Raw genomic sequence first — 24,337 nt, forward strand, 5'->3', positions numbered from 1 at the left:
TCAAAGACGAAACAAACTTGTATTCAATCTTCACTAACATTAGTATCCCATTCTTCTGTTGACCTATATAGGTCAGCTAAAGTATGAGTTGCAAATTTTACGTATGCCGTTCTTTTCACCTTCGCTAGTACTAGCATCAATTGAAAAATACCAAGCGAGGTGGCGCAGTGGTTAGCACACTGGACTCGCATTCGGAAGGACGACGGTTCAATCCCGCGTCCGGCCATCCTGATTAGGTTTTCCGTGATTTCCCTAAATCACTCCAGGCAAATGCCGGGATGGTTCCTTTGAAAGGGCACGGCCGACTTCCTTCCCCGTCCTTCTCTAATCCGATGAGACCGATGACCTCGCTGTTTGGTCTCTTCCCCCAAACAATCCAATCCAATCCAATCCAATTGAAGAATAGGATACTGTAGTAGCGGAAGCGAAAAAATGAACACCTGTAAAATTTGTATCCCATACTTCAGTTGACCTACAAAGGTCAACTGAAGAATAGGGTACTAGTGCTAGCAGAGGCGAAAAAGTCGACGTACGTTGAATTTGTATCCCGTACTGCAGTTAGCCTATACAGATCAACTGAAGCTCGGGAAACAACTCATACATGTCAACTGAGGTATTCCATGCTAACTTCTGTCCCTTTTTTTCTTTATTTTTTGCACTAGTACCCCATTCTTCGGTTTAGCTTTGAAGATCAACTGAAGAATAGGACACTAGGACTCAAAGAAGCGATATAATAAACATTATGTTCGAAATATGAATTTACGTGAAATATGTCTACTGTCTGTCTTCTCTGACCTGCATTCCTTTGTTTCTCAACATTCATCTTTGCTGTTAAATCTGTACAATACACTATCTCTGGTAACTTCTGACGTCATTGGTCGAAGCCGAAGGGTTGTAGCCCATTCTTCAGTAATTCCAATACGCTACATTAATTGTAACATCAAAAGGTGCACTTGACAAATACATACTAGCCGGAAAAGACTTGTAGTGAGGAAGTACGACTAGCACAAGCTAAATAAAATACTTTTCAGCTAACTGGATGTGAATTTACATAACAAACTTTCTGTTTCATTAAGGGGAAAGACCTAAACCATCTCACTTCAAAGACATGATCTAGTCACATTGGTCTCGCAACACCCCAGACTGCAATATATAAAAAAACATTTAAAAATATGGAGAGCAGTGACTATAAAGTGTTTGAAAAATATTGATCTAAGGAACAGCAAAGCGCACATGATGAAATTTAACCATTTTCAGCATATAAGAACGATTTTAACAGTCCTTCAAAAGGGAGAATGTAATCAGTTCGTCGTGTATTATTTATGTTTGTTCGTGCGTAAGTACCCAACAGGCTGACTAATTTTAACAATGCTGGTTGCGATGGTTGGAGCGTCCACCCAGGATGGTGCCATATCATCGAGACCTGATACTGGGCTACTGCAAACAAAAGACCACTTACCACTTTTCAATGTTCCATTAATGTGTTATTGTGCTTTCAATCGATGGAGCTCTGAGACGAAGTCGTGTTGCGGTCTTCTTACTGTCTACATTGTAGTAGCCATTTCAGAGATATACACTGTGTTATGAAAGACTGACAGTAAAATGACAGTCACTGAAATTTACTAAACTTAGTACCATTCAAATGGTTCTTCGGTCTGTCTACAGGACAGGCCTCCAATATATTTTTGTTTTAGATGAGTCCCTAAAGTTGGAAGACTAAATGGGCGTTTGGCGTCGTCATGAGTCACGGCAGACGTTTCTGGAAGTCGTAGAGAGTTGAACATACAACCAAAGAGCTAATTATTTTAGCAGCCCTAGAGTAGCTTCAGATTAATATAACAAACTTCTGTATTTTTGCTTGTAAGTGCCATTGCAATAGCTGTTGCTCTACCGTGTCTCAACAGGACAAATTAATGACATTGAGGTTTCTTACCATGATTCTATAACACAGGCTAACTTTAAGAAAATTACTTAGCCAAATCTTCTTATGCGTGGAGTTTGTCTCCGTAGCTGTGCGCTCAGTGCGTTTGTATTATAATTAAATATATCAGATAATAATTAAAGATTGTCGAGACAGGGGGTATCGTGTAAGTCACTAATGGTAGTAATGCTCTGAATACATACAGCATAGTCAGAAACAGTCTGAAATATTTGTGAGGGTGTTGTAAGGTAGGTTATGTTGAGAAATAATTGTTAAGACAAAAATTCGATATGTTGAGCCCTATCCGAGTTAATTAGCATTGAAATTAGAAAATCGGGCCGTTAACTCTGAAACTGCGCAACTCACCGAATTTTTTTGTTAAGAATTATATCTCAGCACAAGCTACGCAGCAACACTCTTTTCATACTGTTGCCGACCACCCTGTATACGCAATGATATATCAGTGGAAGGGCAACTTACATACAAGACTTAGGACCTGCACTAAATTTAAAACACAGTTTAATGAACTTAATTTATCCTGCACGCAAATCTGATGAAATATTTTTTTTATAAATGAATTAACGATCTGTAAAAATGTGAGAAACATTACCATTTCAATTATTTATTAATCAATACGAATAGACTAATCTGTTTGGTAGCATCAAGTAAGTAATATTTATTTTTGCATTTATTATACTGAAACTCAGAATAATACACAGGTATTATAATTACGAGGTCAAATTATCAAATTATAGTATGAGAAAACTTAACCATAAATATTAGTCGTGAAACAGTTAGTTGAAAATTGATTGTGTTAAATCAATATAACTACTATACTGAAAGTCTTCGCTCACTTGCTTTCATTTTCTTTGTTTTGTCGATAGAAAAGTGGTGACCTGAAATACTCATCAGCCGTTTGAACTTAAACAACAACAACAAATTGGAAACAGTTTGTCATCATAACAGTATAACCAGCTTGCGATTAAGCAACGAATTAGCATACAGGCAACATATGCCTAACGTCCAGTGGATCATGTACTCTCGTACCACCTAAAACTGTGACTTCAACGTTGTCGAAGTAGATTATCGGTTAGTTGCAACTTTTTTTTCTTTTTTTGCTTTTTGCATGTTGCTTCTTTACACGTCGTCTAAATATACACTCCTGGAAATGGAAAAAAGAACACATTGACACCGGTGTGTCAGACCCACCATACTTGCTCCGGACACTGCGAGAGGGCTGTACAAGCAATGATCACACGCACGGCACAGCGGACACACCAGGAACCGTGGTGTTGGCCGTCGAATGGCGCTAGCTGCGCAGCATTTGTGCACCGCCGCCGTCAGTGTCAGCCAGTTTGCCGTTTCATACGGAGCTCCATCGCAGTCTTTAACACTGGTAGCATGCCGCGACAGCGTGGACTTGAACCGTATGTGCAGTTGACGGACTTTGAGCGAGTGCGTATAGTGGGCATGCGGGAGGCCGGGTGGACGTACCGCCGAATTGCTCAACACGTGGGGCGTGAGGTCTCCACAGTACATCGATGTTGTCGCCAGTGGTCGGCGGAAGGTGCACGTGCCCGTCGACCTGGGACCGGACCGCAGCGACGCACGGATGCACGCCAAGACCGTAGGATCCTACGCAGTGCCGTAGGGGACCGCACCGCCACTTCCCAGCAAATTAGGGACACTGTTGCTCCTGGGGTATCGGCGAGGACCATTCGCAACCGTCTCCATGAAGCTGGGCTACGGTCCCGCACACCGTTAGGCCGTCTTCCGCTCACGCCTCAACATCGTGCAGCCCGCCTCCAGTGGTGTTGCGACAGGCGTGAATGGAGGGACGAATGGAGACGTGTCGTCTTCAGCGATGAGAGTCGCTTCTGCCTTGGTGCCAATGATGGTCGTATGCGTGTTTGGCGCCGTGCAGGTGAGCGCCACAATCAGGACTGCATACGACCGAGGCACACAGGGCCAACACCCGGCATCATGGTGTGGGGAGCGATCTCCTACACTGGCCGTACACCACTGGTGATCGTCGAGGGGACAATGAATAGTGCACGGTACATCCAAACCGTCATCGAACCCATCGTTCTACCATTCCTAGACCGGCAAGGGAACTTGCTGTTCCAACAGGACAATGCACGTCCGCATGACTCCCGTGCCACCCAACGTGCTCTAGAAGGTGTAAGTCAACTACCCTGGCCAGCAAGATCTCCGGATCTGTCCCCATTGAGCATGTTTGGGACTGGATGAAGCGTCGTCTCACGCGGTCTGCACGTCCAGCACGAACGCTGGTCCAACTGAGGCGCCAGGTGGAAATGGCATGGCAAGCCGTTCCACAGGACTACATCCAGCATCTCTACGATCGTCTCCATGGGAGAATAGCAGCCTGCATTGCTGCGAAAGGTGGATATACACTGTACTAGTGCCGACATTGTGCATGCTCTGTTGCCTGTGTCTATGTGCCTGTGGTTCTGTCAGTGTGACCATGTGATGTATCTGACCCCAGGAATGTGTCAATAAAGTTTCCCCTTCCTGGGACAATGAATTCATGGTGTTCTTATTTCAATTTCCAGGAGTGTACTTCAAGTCCACGACTACAAAAATCTAGGCAATTACAAGATGTTAATATTTGTTGAGTGCATGAACGCCAAGCTGCATGGTACACTCTTAGCCGATATTTCCATTTTCCTTGCTTGATCGCAAGAGGTTTCCAAATCACGAACATTACTCCTAAAGCACATTTAAAAACTGCTTTAGACCGTATGTTGCATATATCTAACTCTTTTTATTTGTCCCTGGGAATCTGATGACGGTGGGTTATTACATAATATTGGAATACTCTGCAAATATAAACACGAATAATGCAGAATGAGATTTTCACTCTGCAACGGAGTGTGCGCAGATATGAAACTTCCTGACAGATTAAAACTGTGTGCCGGACCGAGACTCGAACACGGGACGTTTGCCTTTTGTGGGCGAGTGCTCTACCATCTGAGCTAACCAAACACGACTCACGACCTGTCTTCACAGCTTCAATTCTGCCAGTACCTCGTCTCCTACCGTCCAAACTTCACAGAAGCTCTTCTGCGAACCTTGCAGAAGAAGCACTTCTGGAAGAAAGGATATTGCGGAAACATGGCTTAGCCACAGCCTGGGGGATGTTTCCAGAATGAGATTTTCACTGTGCAGCGGAATGTGCGCTGATATGAAACTGTTGTAATACACGTAGGATTTTAATATGTGTGTATTTTCGCAGACCCTGGAAAAGCATACAATTTAAGACGAAATATTCATGATATACGCAACCGGTTTAATGTTCCTTTTTGTGACAGTCTCTTTACCATATAAACATACCAATAGGACCCGCCCTGAGCGAAAACATCGTGTGCCCCACATAACACGTTCGTTTCCATAACTTCACAAACGGGTTTGGAGAGCGGAACAAGGTACTCGGTATGTGGACGAAAAGGGGGGTGAATATTTCGACTTGTTCAAAATGTTCAAATATGTGTGAAATCTTATGGGACTTAACTGCTAAGGTCATCAGTCCCTATGCTTACACACTACTTTACCTAAATTATCCTAAGGACATACACACACCCATGTCCGAGGGAGGACTCGAATCTCCGCCGGGACCAGCCGCACAGTCCATGACTGTAGCGCCTGAGACCGCTCGGCTAATCCCGCGCGGCTTTCGACTTGTAGTTAATGCTCATAGATTTTTTTATCTGCCTAGATGCTGATATGTTTTATGTACTGGAACGACGTGTTTTCAACGGAACTCGACAGTTCGTGAAAATGTGTGTAGCGATATAACGCTCGTTAGTAACTGTCGCTAAGTTCTTTCCAAAAAAGTGAAACTAACTTTTGCAAAACTGAAAATGCTCTCTATCGGGTGACATGGGCTTCACAATCGACACATATTTCGGACATTTTTGTGAAGAGCAACGAAAGATATCTCTTAGTAAGCACTCTTGAGGCTCTTGACGTGTACGCTAATTGTGTGTCACTATAATAATATTCGACACGATAGTGTACTACCAATTTTCCATAGTCTCTTTTTGAGATTGCGAAAACCGTTCATGAAGTAATAGAGGGCATTATATACATGGAAATGTCTTTAAGTTTTCCGTTTCAGTGGATGCATGCCTGTGCTTTAAATGTACTCATCAACGTCTTCTGTTGCCCTGCAGCATATGATATCATATCTATGTTCTTCCTTGACACGTTAATTTTATTTAACGGAATTTCATCTCGTATATTTTTATCCAAAGGCAGTTGGAAAAAACCATTTTCTTTTCCTGCAATTTCCTTGATGTGGTACTTAGATCAGTAATTTTTACTATCGATTCAGAGAGGTGAGGTTGTTTATAGACTCAAGTTAAATTAATCTCGTGCTCTCTTTTAGTTGCCTATTCTTTTTTCAGTTGGATAGTGATGAAACTCAAGCGTTTTACGAATTTTTGAGTAGATCACGCGTCCTAAATATGCAAAATTACGTTATTTTGGGAAACAACGGATGGTTAAGGGAATGACTCTTCGGACATCCAACATTTTTTCCCTGCAGAACAACTTTCAGTTTAGAAAACTGAACTCAAACGTCATCACAAAAACAATAACTAGTAACGAACATTGGAGTTAATTAATTAAAGGAAGTTTTATGCATTTTATCTTCATATAAATTTTTGCATATAAATTTTTGTTACATGTGTGCACCTCATTTTCTCCAATAAAAAAAGCTAGTACTTCATCGAGTATGAAGATCAAAGTGAATACTAGACACAACTTAGTTATTTTTTCATTTACTAGCGAACCCGGAAATGTTTAGTAATTGATAAAAATATATGGGAATATTCTTTCTATACTTCTTCTGCTCCCCCTCCCTTTGTCCATCTCCTCCTCCTTCCTTATCTCTGTCCATCAAATGCCCTCCCCCACTCCCTGCACTTCTCTTATCTCACATTGTCTCCACCCATCTCCTCCTCACCATCGCTCTCTGTCCATATCGTCCTCCCCTGCTTTATCTCCTTTTCATCCCCATGTTCTATCCATTTCCTTCTGCCCCCTCTCTTTGACTTTATTTATTGTTTCTGCAAATGGAACTTTATTGGAAATAGAAACCAAAATGAATGAGTAAGTTGGTTGGAATCATTAGTACGCGGTGTATGAAGAGACCTTTCCAGCTGCTGGATCTGTGAGGATAGTAGCTTCAATGACAGTATTTCACATGAAGTTAGCCATAAACACAACTTTCCTGTTTTCTATTAAAAACGACTTCGAAAAGGAAAATAAAACGGTACGTTTTCACAACACAGCTTAACACGTTCTTTCTAGCATCCGGTTCAACAGAAAGTGGAAGTGCTTTTTCGATAACATAGGGTAGGCTGTGCCTGTCAGTCAGTCAATCAGGCAGTTGGCCGAGAAGGAATTCATCCAACCGAATTTTTCTTTGAATTTGTGTGAACTGAAACAAAACATTGCAGTAAGATAATGAATCTATTGAAATGAAATAAATCGGATTTGATTGTTACGGAGTAACAATGGATTGCCTTTGAGAGATTCGTATTCGATTTGCCTTCAAACGCTGTCCATGCTCTTAGTCAGTCTCATTTATTTGACGATCCTGTAACTGGCCTGCATTGCGCCTAAGCCGACAGATACTTCGACGTCTCACGGGCGGCATTTCTTCCAAAGAAATAAACCACGAACTGCAATCAATTGAATGTTTGCATCGCAACAAATTACTAGGGACTGTCATCAATTCAGTCTTTGCAATAGTCTAAAGTTATGCTCATCAGCGATAAAACACTGAAGTACCACTTTAATACTGTTCTTTTTTTCCTCAAAATGTCAATATTCAATGTGGAATTTGTTATTGTTATGAAAACATGTGACAGCAGAACTGTCAAACTCAATTACACAATTTTTGTTTGTTTGTTATGGAAACATAAGACGTCAGAACTGCCAACCCGACGGTCACACTTCTTTCATTGAGATTTCCGCACCAAAATGCCACCCAAATTTGCGGTGGAATTTCCAAAAATTTTCTTTTATAAAAATCTTGTCCTGATGATTACGAACACAATTTAAAAAATCAGCCAATTCGGTGGAGCCGTTCTCAAGTGATGATCTTTCATACATGTGGAAATTGATTTTTATTTAGATAAATACGTTCAGATATAGACAGATTCTAAACCGAATGTTGTGATCACAACCGTGGATTTCCGAAATACCAAGTCTGTGCAGAGTGTTACGATAGGAGGTGAAACATGCTGCTGGTAGGCAGCCTACGGCTTTTGTATAACACAACGTGAGGAATATCTTATCTACCCCATTCGACGAACCGACCACCAATCTCACGTGAATGACTACAGAAAATGTTGGAGGTTTGAGCGTTAACTCGGGACTTGACGCCATGATGAGGAACTATACTCAAATACCTCTCCCCTCTGGACAGTAAATCGCTTGTGAAAGCAGTTTCTTCGACAAACAGTTTCCAGCACCCACATCGACTGTCACTGCATCAGGGTACGTTAGTAAGACCGACCATGGAGGCCAGTAAACTGCCACCCTTAAATGTGTGAGAGGAGGAAAGCATTTTAATTACTACTGACGCTGAGTGAAAAAAAATTATACAGTTTCTCTAGTTCTGTCTGCAGTTGGACAGTGGTAATAGTGAATTCTCAAGGAGACCATTGCAGCATCTTGATAGTCTGGGCCTTCACCATTCACAAGAAGGAAGACGAGTGAAACTAGAAAATTTCAATCACAGTTAATGAGAGTTCACATAATAACGTAGCTGCTCCAAGTGATGAGATACTCAACTTTGCTACCCTTTGGGGTTATTGCATCAGAAAGTCCAAGATTTCAGCGTTGCTGATGCACTTGTCTTATATTGTCACCGATTATCATGTACATCGGTGGAATATACATTGGCCGTCTGACAACCTTCGAAAGACTCTCCCACAAACAGCTTCCGAAAGACAATAATTCAGACTGACTTCGTGCCTCAGGTGCCACTTCCTTTTCAATAAAATTAAACAAAATAACAATTAAAAATCATGAGATAATTTTAGTTACTTGCATCAGAAATGGGCCACATATTGCCGTACATGTTCTGATATTCAATTTGGAAAAGTTTACTTAATTTCATATGCAATTTCAATGACTTCCATAGTACAACAATTTAAATTACGTTTCAGTTAATATAAGCAAATCAGTGTGAATAAAGTATTGTTAACAGTATTTTGGTTTGCTCTCAAGTAGAGCTATCATTTAAATAACCATAATGAATAAACATGGTAGCTTTTCAAAAATGGAGGAGAAGTAAACCTTCAAGAATATGTGGTGTAACATGACTGCACAGATCTTATCAAGAAATTTCAAAGTTGGAGTATTAACAAACGGCTTACTCCTCGTAGTTACTAATGTAAATCGGGCAGTATATTAATGTGAAAATCAACAAAAGCAAAACGAGGATAATGGACTGTAGTCGAATTAAATCGGGTGATGCTGCGGGAAGCAGATTAGGAAATGAGACACTTACTGTAGTAAATGAGTTTTGCTATTTGGGGAGCAAAATAACTAGTGATGGTCGAAGTAGAGAGGATATAAAATGTAGACTGGCAATGGCAAGGAATGCGTTTCTGAAACAGAGAAATTTGATAACATCGAGTATAGATTAAAGTGTCAGGAAGCCATTTCTGAAAGTATTTGTATGGAGAACAGCCATGTATGGAAGTGAAATGTGGACGATAAATAGTTTAGACAAGAAGAGAATGAAGCTTTCGAAATGTGGTGCTACAGAAGAATGCTGAATATTAGATGGGTAGATCACATAACTAATGAGGAGGTATTGAATAGAATTGGAGAGAAGAGAAATCTGTGGCCCATCTTGACTAGAAGAAGGGATCGGTTGGTAGGGCATATTTTGAGGCATCAAGGGATCACCAGTTTAGTATTGGAGGGCAGCGTGGAGGGTAAAAATCGTAGAGGGAGACCAAGAGACGAATACACTAAAGAGTGAATGTTGACATGAGGAAGGAATTTCAGGTAAGGATGAGATGTAGTCCCTTTGCACTATTAACGCCTGCTTCATGCATGTTTCTCGTCTCTTCCCGGTACTGCTGATTTTCACTCCTCTGTCCAACATAAAGGTGCTGAAACGTTACATTATTTCGGAGACGTGTATTTCACTCCCTGTTAAGAAGAATATAGCTGCTGGCCGCGTTCGATGTATCAATGCTCTGCCATTAATTACACGTGTTTCGAAGTATGTTGTCCAGTGCAGACTTCCTGTATAAGAAGAATCAGTGACAACGCCGACGGCGTGTATCGTTACATTGTTCTCTGACGACTTTGTGGGGTGTCGCAGAGGCGGGTTTAATTTTACACCTCACACGCGGAGCCGCTTTAATGGGGGCCCTTTAACTTCAACCACTCCTCCTTGCTTCCTCTACCAATTTTGTTGGAAATCTAATTTTAAACTTGTGTTAATTATCAGTGCGAGCCGAAGTGACGAAAGTTTACTCAATTGCCTTTTAACGTCTTTCGGCGAGCAGGGTGCGGTGTGGCGCTGATCAAAGCACGGCCCACGCCTCCCCTGCCATCCTCCACCATCACACCGCTCTGCCTGCGCCCTCGACGAGTCGTTGAAGGCCCTAGTGCCGGCGGGTACCCAACCCGGTAATTTGAGACATCATGTACTGTGCTAGACGGGAAAAGTTAAAGCCTCTTCGAAAGTCATACAACCATCATTCTATTGCAATGACTGCCATTACACATGAAGAGGCTTGCAACAAATGTTAAAAAGTCTGGAAATGAAAATGATTAACATTTCAGTTCATTCGCACAAATTAGTTAACAGTAATACTATCTGTCAGGTGGTTATAATTTAAGTGCAGCTACTCACGAAGGTCCAGTGTGGGCTGTAACTATCGTACGGCAGCGTTATTTGGTAGATATGCTAACAGGCTAATGCAGCACCCATTCGTGCTCGAAAAAAATTAGCTCTTATTTTGGCCACTAGGTGCAGATCTGGCGCTGTACACTGTTTGTGTAATGATACGACATCCACGCTGCCACTTGACAAGGCATAACGCGAGTGAACAGTACGCCTATCGAGAAGAGAGACCGTGTGCTGTTACTAAAGCTGTTTGTGTGAACGGCTGCAATTATACTGCTGCATTGGGAGAGTATTGCCGACTAAAAGTCTGAGGAGAGGCCGAATGTCATTAAATTGTTTGAAGTAGACAATACTGTAAATCGAAAACAAGTTTGAGCTCGGTGTGGCACCTGGAGGAAGTTCAAATGGTTTAAATGGCTCTGAGCACTATGGGACTTAACATCGGAGGTCGTCATTGCCATAGAACTTAGAACTAATCAAACTTAACTAACCTAAGGGCATCAAATACATCCATGCCCGAGGCAGGATTCGAACCTGCGACCTCAGCAGTCGCGCGGTTCCGGACTGAAGCGCCTAGAACCGCTCGGCCACCGTGGCCGGCCCTGGAGGAGGAAGGCGTGCTGTGTCGGTGTGAGATACTGAGGAGGTTGTTGTTGTAACTTACCGTGCAGTGTGTGCCCTGGGTAATGCTAGTGCTGGTGCAGAGTCCCAACAATTGTGCATCCCACGGTCAACAGTACGGAAAGTTTTGCGGTCTATTTTACACTGGTGCAGCAACTGAAACCCCACGATCCGCAGCAAAGGTCTGAATTTGCTCTTCGGTTTCTGACAGGGATCGAAGTTGATGACATGTGGCCGGGTGATATTCTGTGGAATGAATAGGCACATTTTACACTACAAAATGTAACTGCCGAAGTAGGAGTACCGTTAAACAGGTGCTGTGTACGGAGAGCCATTGCACACGTTGTATGTGACTGTGGCGTGTACTCGCAAGCACCTTTATTATCAGTCCGTTCTTCTTTGAAGAATATGCACCCAGAGGGCCTGTCAGGAGTACCGCGACGTCAGCACGCTAGAGAGCCCTCCCTGTACAGCATGCGATTCCTGCTCTGGAAGAGTGAAACTGTCTGGAAACCACTGTTTTCTTGCAGGGTGGGGCAACACCTGACGTCGCTCGGCCAGTGAAAGATCTGCTTAGTACAATCTTCCACGAACGTATTATCTCCTGAGGTTTTCCAGACGCATGGCCTGCAAGATCACCTGATCTGAATCCATGCAACTTTTGGCTCTGAGGATATCTAAAAGAAAGCGTTTACCAGGGACACGTTCGGTCTCTATCCGATCTGAAGGCCAGCGTACAGGAACACATTGCTCAGACTCCACGGAACTGCTGCGAGCAACTGCTGATCAAGTCGTTTTACGTATGGAGCATCTCGTCAACGCTTCCGGTGATCTTGTAGAACAAACTGCGTAAGCGACAGTTGGTAATAAAATCAATATTACGCCTTTCCCACTTGTTTGACTTCTTCTGCCCACGTCCAACTTCTAATCCATTGCATATGGAATAAGGCAACATTTATATACGTCTTTCTTGCATTCGCAGTTACAGACTTGCACCTGGTGGTCAAAATTCGAACCAATTTTTTCCAACGTAAATCGGTTCCGCATTAACGCATTAGAATATGTACCATACAATAAATACCGCCCACACTGGACCTCTGTGAGGAGCTGCACTTTAGTTACAACCATCTGGTACAATCTGCATGCACGGAAAATTTACGCAATGGGGTTCTCATTCAGAAACTGAGTTTGTATAATGATTTTTTGTGAGAAGATTATGTTATGCCTTGTCTAAGGGGAGACGGCTATTAACGTAGCGGCAGGAAACTGGTCTATCGAGACTGTGATTTATCGTTCTGCTTTCGTCGGGATCCCACGTCTGCTATATGAATATGATATCAGTGGATTCAGGAGGGCCGTGCTGAATACCATGCAGGATCTCAACAGTTCCACGCAACTAGCACCCGAGTGGACCGACATGTTGTTCAAATGGCTCTGAGCACTATGCGACTTAACGTCTGAGGTCATCAGTCGCCTAGAACTTAGAACTAATTAAAACTAACTAACCTAAGGACATCACACACATCCATGCCCAAGGCAGGATTCGAACCTGCGACCGTAGCGGTCGCTCGGTTCCAGACTGTAGCGCCTAGAACCGCACGGCCACTCCGGCCGGCCCGACGTGTTGTTCCTTTGATTGTGCAGAAGTGTACAGCCACAACACAGTTACATCCACTTCTGTATTTCGCAATAGCAGTGACCAAATAACAAATTGTTGCAAAATCAGATGCCAAGTGGAGATTCATTGGGAGAATCTTAAGAAACTGTAATTCATCCGTGAAAGAAGTTGCTTACAAGAGACTGTTTCTACCGATTTTTGCTGTTACTAATCAATGTGTATCCCTTATCAGGTTACATTAACGGAAGAGATAGAGAATATCAAAGGAAGAGCTGCGCTTCCATCACAGATTCGTTTATTCGGTGTGAATTTATTAATGAGATGCTCAAGAAGTCCTAATGGTAGACTTTGCAACAGAGGCTAGTGCATCACGGAGAGGTTTACTATTTGAATTCGGCGGTAGTACGTGGCTGGGTCGGAGATTTCTTCCTATCGGGGACTGGGTGTTGTGTTTTAATCATCATTTCGTCCTCATCGACACGCAAGTCGCCGAAGCGGCGTCAACTAAAAAGACTTGCACTAGGCGACCTATCCACCCGATGGGTGATCCTAGCCACACGATTTTTTTAATATTACTATGTCTCACGGAATGACTACCAGAAAACTAGAACAGTGCATCTAATATGGAGATTTACCGACCATAATTCCTCCCATGTGCTATTCGTCAATGGAACTTGGAAGGTGGTACCACGTATCTCTACAGTACACCGTAAGGTGACGCCAGACTTGTATCACCACGATTATGTGTATACACCATACGGCCCTTCAAGAAAAAGAGAAGGATCTGCCAAGTCACGAGGTACCCTCCATTGTTCCAATGACCTAAGATAAATTGCTGATAGAAGGGCAGCAAGTTAGTTTACATAATCTGTGTTCAATCTCACAGGTATCACATCCGCTCCAGATGCGTTTCCACTGAGTGATTGTAGTTGGTTTTCTATTCTGGGGTCACATATCCCAGTATCTTCCATTTCGGCGTTGGTGAGTTGGTTTAAAGGACGAACTGTACTACGGTCTTCCTCGCTGAAACAGTTTCGAGGGATCGAAATCAGTCAGTCGACCTTCTCTTTACCATCTCCTCCGTCGGCGTCAGTATGGTCACTGAGCAATTGAACAGACGATTTCGATCCGCTTACTGACTTTACGTCAGAAGAAAAAGTCATAGAGTTTTCAGTCGACTCTTAATTACACATTCACTGAATGGTTAGTTATTTAATTAGTTGGTTGCGTGTTTCGCACGGTACGGTAGCCGTTATGATGTGGAACGTGTCAAGTGCACAAGAAATGCACACATGAATCAAGATTTTTTAATATATATGTATTACAATACAAAGTTAAAGATTAATATTTCTATTACTTACCCCATTCCCTTAAATTGCACAAAATGCGTATGCTATATTTATAGATTTATTTATTCCTATTCAAGAATTCATCTATGGTATAGGAGTTGTCAAGGTGATATGATTTCAACTTATTTTTGAAGCTATTATTGCTGTTTGTGAGACATTTTATTTCATCTGGTAATTTGTCGAAAATTTTTATAGCAACATGTTTTTCCCCTTTCTGCTCCAAAGATAGGTTGAGTAAAGGATAGTGTAAGTCCTTCTTTTTTCTGGTATTATAATCAAGAATGTCACTTGTTTTTAAACTGGTCCATGTTGTTGAGAACAAATTTCATTAGTGTGTAAATGTACTGTGAGGCTGTTGTAAGAATTCCCAATCTTTTAAAAATATGCCTACAAGATGTGCGACTACGAACTCCATTCTAACCACTTTCTTTTGAGCAGTGAATACTTCCTGTCTAAATGTTGAATTACCCCAAAATATTATTCCGTATGACATCAAAGAGTGAAAGTATGCAAAGTATGTTAGCTTACTAATTCCTATATCCTCAAAATTGGCAATTATTCTGACTGCAAAAGTTGCTGAACCTAGTCGCTTTAGAAGATCCAACTACGAATTTTCCAATTAAGATTCTCATGTATGCGTACACCCAAAAACTTAGTATGCCCTACCCTGTCTACTGACTTCTGTTGATGTGTTACATTTACTGAAGGTACTGCACTTTTTGCACCAGAAAATTGGATGTACTGTGTTTTTTCAAAGTTTAGAGCAAGCCCATTTACAGAAAATCAATTAATGACTTTTCCAAAGACCCTATTTGTATCATTTTCAATTGGAGTTTCTTTTACTGGATTAATAATGATGCTTGTATCATCAGCAAGCAGTGTCAGTTCAGCTTCCTGTTTCAGATAGGAAGGCAGGTCGTTCACATACATGAAGAACAGAAGGGGACCCATGATTGAACCCTGGGGAAAACCTAATGTAATTTCACCGCAGTTAGATGAAGTAGCAAACTTATTTAAATCACTTGACCCATATAAGGAAACGTTTTGCTTCTTGTTCTGTAGGTATGACTCAAACCACTCATATACTATTCCATTTATACCATAGAATTGTCATTTCTGTAACATAATGTCATGGTTCACACAATCAAATGCTTTGGACAAGTCACAGAAAATTCCTATTTGTGACATTTTACTATTTAAAGACTCTATTATGTGGGCAGTGAAATTGTATATTGCTGTCTCAGTGGAACAGCATTTTTGAAATCCGAACTGTGTTCTCACATAACTCTCTGTACGCTCTATTCGCTTTGTTCACATTTTGTTTGTCAATTAGGTTTTGATTTCGCTTAAATCTCTGGTAAAGGTCCCTTTGCTTTCATAGAAATTTTCTAACACGGATATTGACCAAAGTGGGTATTTTCCATCACTTGAAACCTTCCTCGGCACATATTGATCGAAGAGGTACTGAATAATAATTTTGAATTTTCTCAACATGTCCTCCAAATCTTCGTCCTCAGAGATGAATATTTGATGTTGACTACTCAGGTACATTGCACTTCATATCCTGTCACTCTTCCTAAGCAAAACTAAGTTCCTGCTTCTGTTAACATTCCTTTTAACACTCGAAGTCATTGATGTTATCATAGCATAATAAATATTTATGCCCTCCTCTGCGTTAACTTATCGGAAGAGTTAGCGTTTGTTTGTAGCTAGGAAGTCTAAGACGTTGCCCTTACGAGTCGTTTCTTTACCTGTTCGAAGTAACAGGGAGGCTGTGGGAGTGTCTGTAGTGAACAGACTGTACAAAACGGGCTCCAGGATCGGTCCCTGTAGCATCCGGGACACCTTTTGGTAGAGGTGGGTGTTTCTGCATTGACAGAGAAAGTTCTATTCATGAGATAGCTTTGGATTAACCTGACTACGCTCCTGGGGAACTCCTATGTGTATAACTTGCATAGTAGCCCTTTATGCAATACTGAGTCGAAGACTTTGGATACATCAAGTAGCACTATCCGCAGTAGCCTCTGTGGTTGATGCCCTCTGTGGCTGCTTCCACCAGTCTCATGATCTGTTGTGGGGCGGAATGTTTCTGTCGGAATCCGAATTGGAAAGCCGGCAGGAGTCGCTCGTTGGCGATGTGATCTCGTATGGGTATTAGCATGAAGCGCTCACAGATCTTGCTGAGAGTTGGCAAGATGGTAATCGGCCTGTAGTGCTGCGGGAATAAAGGGTCTTACCCTGGTTTGTGTATCGCGACCACTTCCGCGTGTTTCCTGTAAGCTGGGAACTCGCGGGTACGAGTAATCTCGTTGAAGACGTTCGCGAGGTGTTTGATAGCCGAGGGCGGGAGGTTTTTGACTATCTAACTGGTGACAATGTCGTGTCCTGACGCCTTTTTTGTAGGGACAGAATTAATTACTTTTGCCACGTCTTCGGGGGCAAAAGTGGGGGTTCGTCCTCTGGGTTCTCCTCAGCATTGAGGAAGACAGCCATTTGATGACCGACTACCTCTTCATGTTCGTTCTGCCGCTTGAAACTGCTTCTCAAAGGTGTCGGCAAGGGCGTTGCCTTTTTCAGCATGGCTGTAGGCCGGACCCCGCTCGCCGTGTAGTGGCGGCATCCTAGCGCGTCTTTTAGTGAATTGCTTGGTTGCTTGCCTTAGCGTATGATCGTGTACTTTGAGAGCTGTGAGGCGCTTTTGCCATTGCTGGTTTCTGTGCTCATTGAGCGCTACCTTCAGCTCTCTCTGTAGACGATTGAGGAGCCTCCTGGTGGCCTGATTTCTGGTGACCTTCCACTCTTTTGCCACTCTGTTCTTTTGTCGGATTTGGGCTAGCAAATGTTCCGGGAGTTGTACTTGCGGGCGCGGGCCGTCCCTTTGTGAGGGAGTGGCATCTTCCGCTGCCTGCAAGATGGGTGGTACCTGTTAGGTCTTGTAGCGCTTATTCTACTCTTTCGGCAGTAGGTGGCGGAGAGCGAGCGATGTCAGAGGCGACAGTTTCTCGGTATCGCTCTCAGTCTGTGCGTTCGTAAGACGTCTGGTACCGTGGGAGTGCTACCCATTCTCCCACATCGACCTCTAGAACCACTGGGTTGTGGTCGGAGGACATTCTGTTGACTGTCCTTGCGGTCACAAACCCCGAGATTCTCCTAGTTGGGGTTATGTATAACACGTCGGGCCTACCTCCATTTTTAGCAAAATGTGTGGGCTCGACCGGACCCCATGTGGTCGCACGATAGTTGTTGCAGTTTGGCGCCTGCTCTGGAGGTTACTCTAGGGTTCCAGGCGTGGTGTTTGGCATGGAAGTCGCCTCGTATTATGAGTTTGCCTTCAGTTTGCCCTAGAGCGGCTATGTCTCCCTCGTCTATCAAGTCTTGTGGGGGTCTGTAGATTGCAACAATTATTAGGGGTATAGTGGCAGTGGTTACTTCCACCGCCACTGCTTCAATTTTATTGGTAGCTGGCAGGTATACCTGGTGGTAGAGGATCCTTCTTTTTATGTATATGGCCACTCCTTCGCCTTGGGTTGGTCTGTCTTTACGATAGCTAACATTGTTGGGAACTGTCGATTTTATTCCCTGTTTTAGGTGGGTTTCCCCTATCATGCATATGTCGATGGAGAATTCCTTCATGAGATCTCTGAACCCGACCTCTTGGTTAACAATGCCATCTGCGTTAAAGACACACATTGTCAGGCCTTGGATATTTGGTCATCTGTCCATGATGGGGTTTTGAAACTACTGAGGAAGTCGCAGAGGGGAGCGACTGCTGGACTGCTGCCTGATGGGCAGCGAGGATCTGAGTGTTCTGCCTCTGGGTCTCCCTGAATCCCTTCATCATTTCCATGACGAGGTTCATGGTCTGGACCATAATGCCTAACAACTGATTTGAGGGGGTGGATTGAGCATGGGGTTCCCTAGGACTTCCTTGGTGGACCTGGTCGTTGTTGTGTTTTTCCCAGTGTTGCTCTTGCGTGTGTCTGGTGTTGTGGTGATGGGGCTTGCATCGATTTCTTTTTGGTGGAGAAACCTCTTCCGTGCATGTTGCCCTTGGTGTGTTGGGCCTTGGTTTTACCCAAGTTTTGTCTGTGTGTGTTGTCCTGTTTTGTCTCTCTGTGTGGAATTGATGGGGTGGTGGTGTCTTGTTTTCGTATGTGGAGGGCGGCCTTCGCACCCTTTACCTTTTGTGTGTGTTTTTTGTGGACCTCACAGCCTTGGTACCTTGCTGTGTTGTTTTTCCCACACGGTGCTCACCTTATCTGTGGGTTCAAGTGTTTCATGTTGCAAGTGCTGGTCTCATGGGGTTTGGAGCATTTTCTGCAACACACAGGCATCTGGCAGTGGGCAGCTATATGATCCAGTCCCTGACACCTGAAGCATTGCACCACCTTGTTCTTGTGGCAGAGTGGCTCTGTGGTGACAGGGACTGCCAGAACAACCTTGATCTTACCTCTGTTCTGGGGTATGTCTGGCAGAGTGACTTGGAATAATGGCCACTTACTCTCTGCCCCATTTTTGCTCATCTGCTCAACAGTTTTTACGACAAATCTCTGGGAAGTAAGGTCTGTTTTGACTGCCTGGGGTGGGGGGGGGGGGAGGGGAAGCCGTCTGGGGAGGTCCCTAATGACGATGATTTTGCTTCTTGTCTTTGTGGTGGGGAACATGTAGTGTGTCAGTCAGTGGGGGCCTTTTTATGTTGTTTTAGTTTTCTGTGTTGTGTAGTGTGATCTTTATTTTGCCACACCCCTGTAGGTTTTGCTGTGAAGTTGTCCCCCTTGAATAGTGTTTTGATCATGTCGTGGAGTTCCTCGTAGTTACAGGGAAACTCCGCGACGATCAGTGGGAGGCGGTGTGATGTGTGATTCCGTGTTGTTGTTTGGTGCAGTTCCTCTGGCGCTTTGGCCACCGCCTGAAACCTGTTTGGGGTGGGTTCCACTCCCTGAGTAGGTGGAAGCCTCGGCTGGCGAAAGATTTTCCTCGCCAGTACAAAGCCCTCCGAATCCTCCCCGGTTTTGTGGTTCCCTTCCATGGCAGCGGTTTCCTGGTTCCCTTCCAGGGCGACAACAGATGCTGACGGTGGCTTAGAAACCGTGGGCTCCTTAGTGATAGGGAGGGGTGGGGCGATTTGGGTTGGAGGGGGGGGGGGGGGTGGGATTCCTGCTCTTCTTATGTCTATCCTTCGTGGACGTGCTTTTGAGTGGGGAGGATTTGAGGAATTGGGATCGGGTGGGGGGGGGGGGGGTTTGGGTTGCAGTTGTGGGTTTGGGGAGAATTTTAGTCGGTTGAAGGGACTTCTGCTTGCCATCATTTAGGTTGAGGATGTGTTGGGCGAGTCGGTTTTGGGCGTTGGCAAGCACGAGTGGGCTCATTAGTGGGGCGGGAGGATCGCAAATACTGACAATGTATTTATTTGTCTGTGCTCTTTGTCTATTGGCATTTTGTGTTGACGCCTTAAAGTCCGGAGCGGAAAGGGGGGTTGCTGCTAGGGGATTGCCAGTTACAACCTTTGTTGGCACCGTTGGGTTTCCCCGTTGCATTGATGGCCCTAATAAGACGATGGCAGACGCGGAGTTCTGGGCGGAGGTGGCGGAAAACCTCTCTTTGGTTCCGCGGCCTGCTTCCAGGTCCTGGCCTACTTTTCCCTTATTGTTGGGGGGAGCAGAGCCTGGCTCTGCAGCAGCCGAGATGCTCGAAAAGGCGGGCGGAGCGGCCCGCGGCAGCAAGAGAACGCGCCTCGTGTTGTCGGCGGAATGTGACCTCCGCGACACCAAGGCACCATCCAAGCTCGACATTCCGATTCGTAGAGAAGACACAACAATTCTGCTATCAGGCGACGACATGCAAGACTTTCCAAGTGCCGTTTTGCTACGCAGCGAGACCTCGTTGCTAGTGCCCGTCAGTGTTTTGATAAAAACAAATCCGGTAGATACTCCTGTTTTTACTCCCGTGCAAGCGGGGGCCTATGGGTGAACGTTCTCGAGTAAGCGGAACTATTGCTCCACGCTCGACTGCCACTCAGTGAGTTGTTGCAGCGTCGTCTAAAGTCTTCTCCTTGAGATTAAACACGGCAGGCCTTCTTGGCATCTATTCTTGCGTTCGGGGTTCGTGTCGATCGTATTTTGTCATTTGACGGACCTTAGCTCGTCGTTCAAGTCCAATCAGCCAGCCCCCAAGTGGCGACACCTACCGAGATCCAGGATACCGCTGAAAGATTCGCTGAAATCATCAGGTGGAGCGGTAGTAACTGTCTGGACACTAAGCACAATTCCTAACACGTGTAGCGCTCCATTTCTCTCCCAAGTGCCACACTCGCCCGCCGTTTAATTCTAACGGCAGATGCAGAGTTTATATAATGTTTAAATTTAGCAAACTTAGGATTGGTTTACTTGTCGCGGCATATCAGTAAAAATGCAAGGGTGCTTAAGGGGGGTAGGACATCAAACGGGCCGATTTGGAGCAGGAGAGGCACCACAGGACATTTTAATTTCCAGTGTCTATACTTTTACAAATAAATTCATAAAACGTTGTCAGCATGACCAGGAAGGACTCAGGATTCTCACTCATAGCAGTGGAAGTTCAAAAACATAGCAAAATAAATATTTTTACATGTGAAATTACATCATTTTTTCACTTGCTATTGGCTGCACAGCATACAAATCACACTTACAGGTGTATGAAACTCTAGAATTTTCCAAATCTTTTAAAAACTGTGGTAAAAATTGAGATAATTAACTATAAAATTTGAGGTTTTTCTAAACATGACGTTTAAAACGTAACAGCTCATTCATTTTTCATAAATTAAATAAATCATAGAGTTTCATGCACCTGTAAGTATGTTTTGTATGCCGTGCAAAATTCATCTAAGACTCTCTCTTACTTATGTAGAAAAGTGTACCTATAGCAACAAATGCAGCCAACAATAAGCGAAAAAAATGATGAAATTTCGCATGTAAAAAAAATAATTTGGTTATGTTTTTGTACTTCCACTGCTACGAGTGAGAATCCTGCATCCTTAACGGTATTGCTGACAAAGTTTTATGAATTTATTTGTAAATTAAAATGTCCTGTGGTGCCTCTCCTGCTACAAGTCGGCCCGTTTGACGTTCTACCCCCCTTAACAGTCCACCTCTCTTGAGACGTAAATTGTCAAACTCACATATGTTCTTCGCCATCTCCTCCCTGTAAAGGTACCAAATGTGACTCTTCAAGCTTACGCGGTGGGTATGTTGTAAATAGCCTTCACGGGTTTGCCGCCAGATGACGTTGTGCAGTTTCCACAATATTTCCTCGGAGTAACTGTCCGACATCTTCTGGTGGTTGAACCTTGCTGGTGGCTAGGTACGACTGACGGTATCCGCACGTCGATGCCCTTGTACATAGCACACGCGCGCGTAGAATGCGCAGGCGCGGAAATCACGCATGCACAGTGATCTGCAGATAGATGGCGCCATACTCAAACGCCCTCTGCCGAAAATCGCAGAGCGGTCCTCCTGCGCGTACGCTGTACGCTATATACAGGGTGTTTCAAAAATGACCGGTATATTTGAAACGGCAATAAAAACTAAACGAGCAGCAATAGAAATACACCGTTTGTTGCAATATGCTTGGGACAACAGTACATTTTCAGGCGGACAAACTTTCGAAATTACAGTAGTTACAATTTTCAACAACAGATGGCGCTGCGGTCTGGGAAACTCTATAGTACGATATTTTCCATATATCCACCATGCGTAGCAATAATATGGCGTAGTCTCTGAATGAAATTACCCGAAACCTTTGACAACGTGTCTAGCGGAATGGCTTCACATCAGATGAGATGTACTGCTTCAGCTGTTCAATTGTTTCTGGATTCTGGCGGTACACCTGGTCTTTCAAGTGTCCCCACAGAAAGAAGTCACAGGGGTTCATGTCTGGCGAATAGGGAGGCCAATCCACGCCGCCTCCTGTATGTTTCGGATAGCCCAAAGCAATCACACGATCATCGAAATATTCATTCAGGAAATTAAAGACGTCGGCCGTGCGATGTGGCCGGGCACCATCTTGCATAAACCACGAGGTGTTCGCAGTGTCGTCTAAGGCAGTTTGTACCGCCACAAATTCACGAAGAATGTCCAGATAGCGTGATGCAGTAATCGTTTCGGATCTGAAAAATGGGCCAATGATTCCTTTGGAAGAAATAGCGGCCCAGACCAGTACTTTTTGAGGATGCAGGGACGATGGGATTGCAACATGGGGCTTTTCGGTTCCCCATATGCGCCAGTTCTGTTTATTGACGAAGCCATCCAGCTAAAAATAAGCTTCGTCAGTAAACCAAATGCTGCCCACATGCATATCACCGTCATCAATCCTGTCACTACATCGTTAGCGAATGTCTCTCGTGCAGCAATGGTAGCGGCGCTGAGGGGTTGCCGCGTTTGAATTTTGTATGGATAGAGGTGTAAACTCTGGCGCATGGGACGATACGTGGACGTTGGCGTCATTTGGACCGCAGCTGCAACACGGCGAACGGAAACCTGCTGTTGGATCACCTGCTGCACTAGCTGCGCGTTGCCCTCTGTGGTTGCCGTACGCGGTCACCCTACCTTTCCAGCACGTTCATCCGTCACGTTCCCAGTCTGTTGAAATTTTTCAAACAGATCCTTTATTGTATCGCTTTTCGGTCCTTTGGTTACATTAAACCTCCGTTGAAAACTTCGTCTTGTTGCATCAACACTGTGTTCTAGGCGGTGGAATTCCAACAGCAGAAAAATCCTCTGTTCTAAGGAACAAACCATGTTGTCTACAGCACACTTGCACGTTGTGAACAGCACACGCTTACAGCAGAAAGACGACGTACAGAATGGCGCACCCACAGACTGCGTTGTCTTCTATATCTTTCACATCACATGCAGCGCCATCTGTTGTTGAAAATTGTAACTACTGTAATTTCGAAAGTTTGTCCGCCTGAAAATGTACTGTTGTCCCAAGCATATTGCAACAAACGGTGTATTTCTATCGCTGCTCGTTTAGTTTTTATTGCCGTTTCAAATATACCGGTCATTTTTGAAACACCCTGTATATTGTGTAATTTGCGCAACGTCATCCGGCGGCAAGCCCGTGAAGACTATTTACAACAAATCCAGCGGGAAAGCTTGTCGCACTGTGCTGATCACAGTGTAAGTTCAGAATGTTTAAAACAATTGATCAGGCTATTAACTGTGAAATAAGGCCAGTCATTCAGATTTTGACAATAAGGAATATTGCATCAGCGGAAATTCATCGATAGATACGATGAATGACAGCAAAGTGCGTAGGAGGATGAGATCTTTCCAAAACAACATTTGACAGAAAACAAACCCATGCTTTTAGAGAAGTTAGACACTTTCACTGCTAACCCACAATACATGGCTAGCCCGTCGAAGGAAAACAGCGAAGGTTGCAGCATGCAGTAACATTTGCCGGCAGCCGTACCTGTCGGGCAAGCGCAATTGCCATGCGTTACGCCACAAATGAATGTAAACACGACTGTCACTGACAGCGCGGCGTGTTTGTCGACATTACTTGCAGATGAGGGATTATTTAGGCATCGACATTTTCCGGTATTTACCTCTGAAGCGAAAAGAACAAACCCCGTGGTCTTTATCAGAGCATTTCGAAATGTTTTACCTCGTACCTGGACCGAAACCCAGAAAATTAGATTTGTTGTTGAACACACAGAGGGTGACGTTCTACTATGGGCTACGGACATGGCGGAACGTTGTCACTACTGCGAACAGTTTTAGAGAGCCTTTCTGGATAGATATTGGTCCGAGGCCGTACAAGAGAGGCTCAGACTTGAAGTATTCAACCCACTACATACAATAGCAAACATGGAAGCTTAAGGGGCTTTTTTGAAAAATATTTGAATAAAACCAGATACTGTACGAACCCGGTATCTCAAGTAG

Source organism: Schistocerca americana, chromosome 1 (assembly GCF_021461395.2).
Source record: "Schistocerca americana isolate TAMUIC-IGC-003095 chromosome 1, iqSchAmer2.1, whole genome shotgun sequence".
NCBI lineage: Eukaryota > Metazoa > Arthropoda > Insecta > Orthoptera > Acrididae > Schistocerca > Schistocerca americana.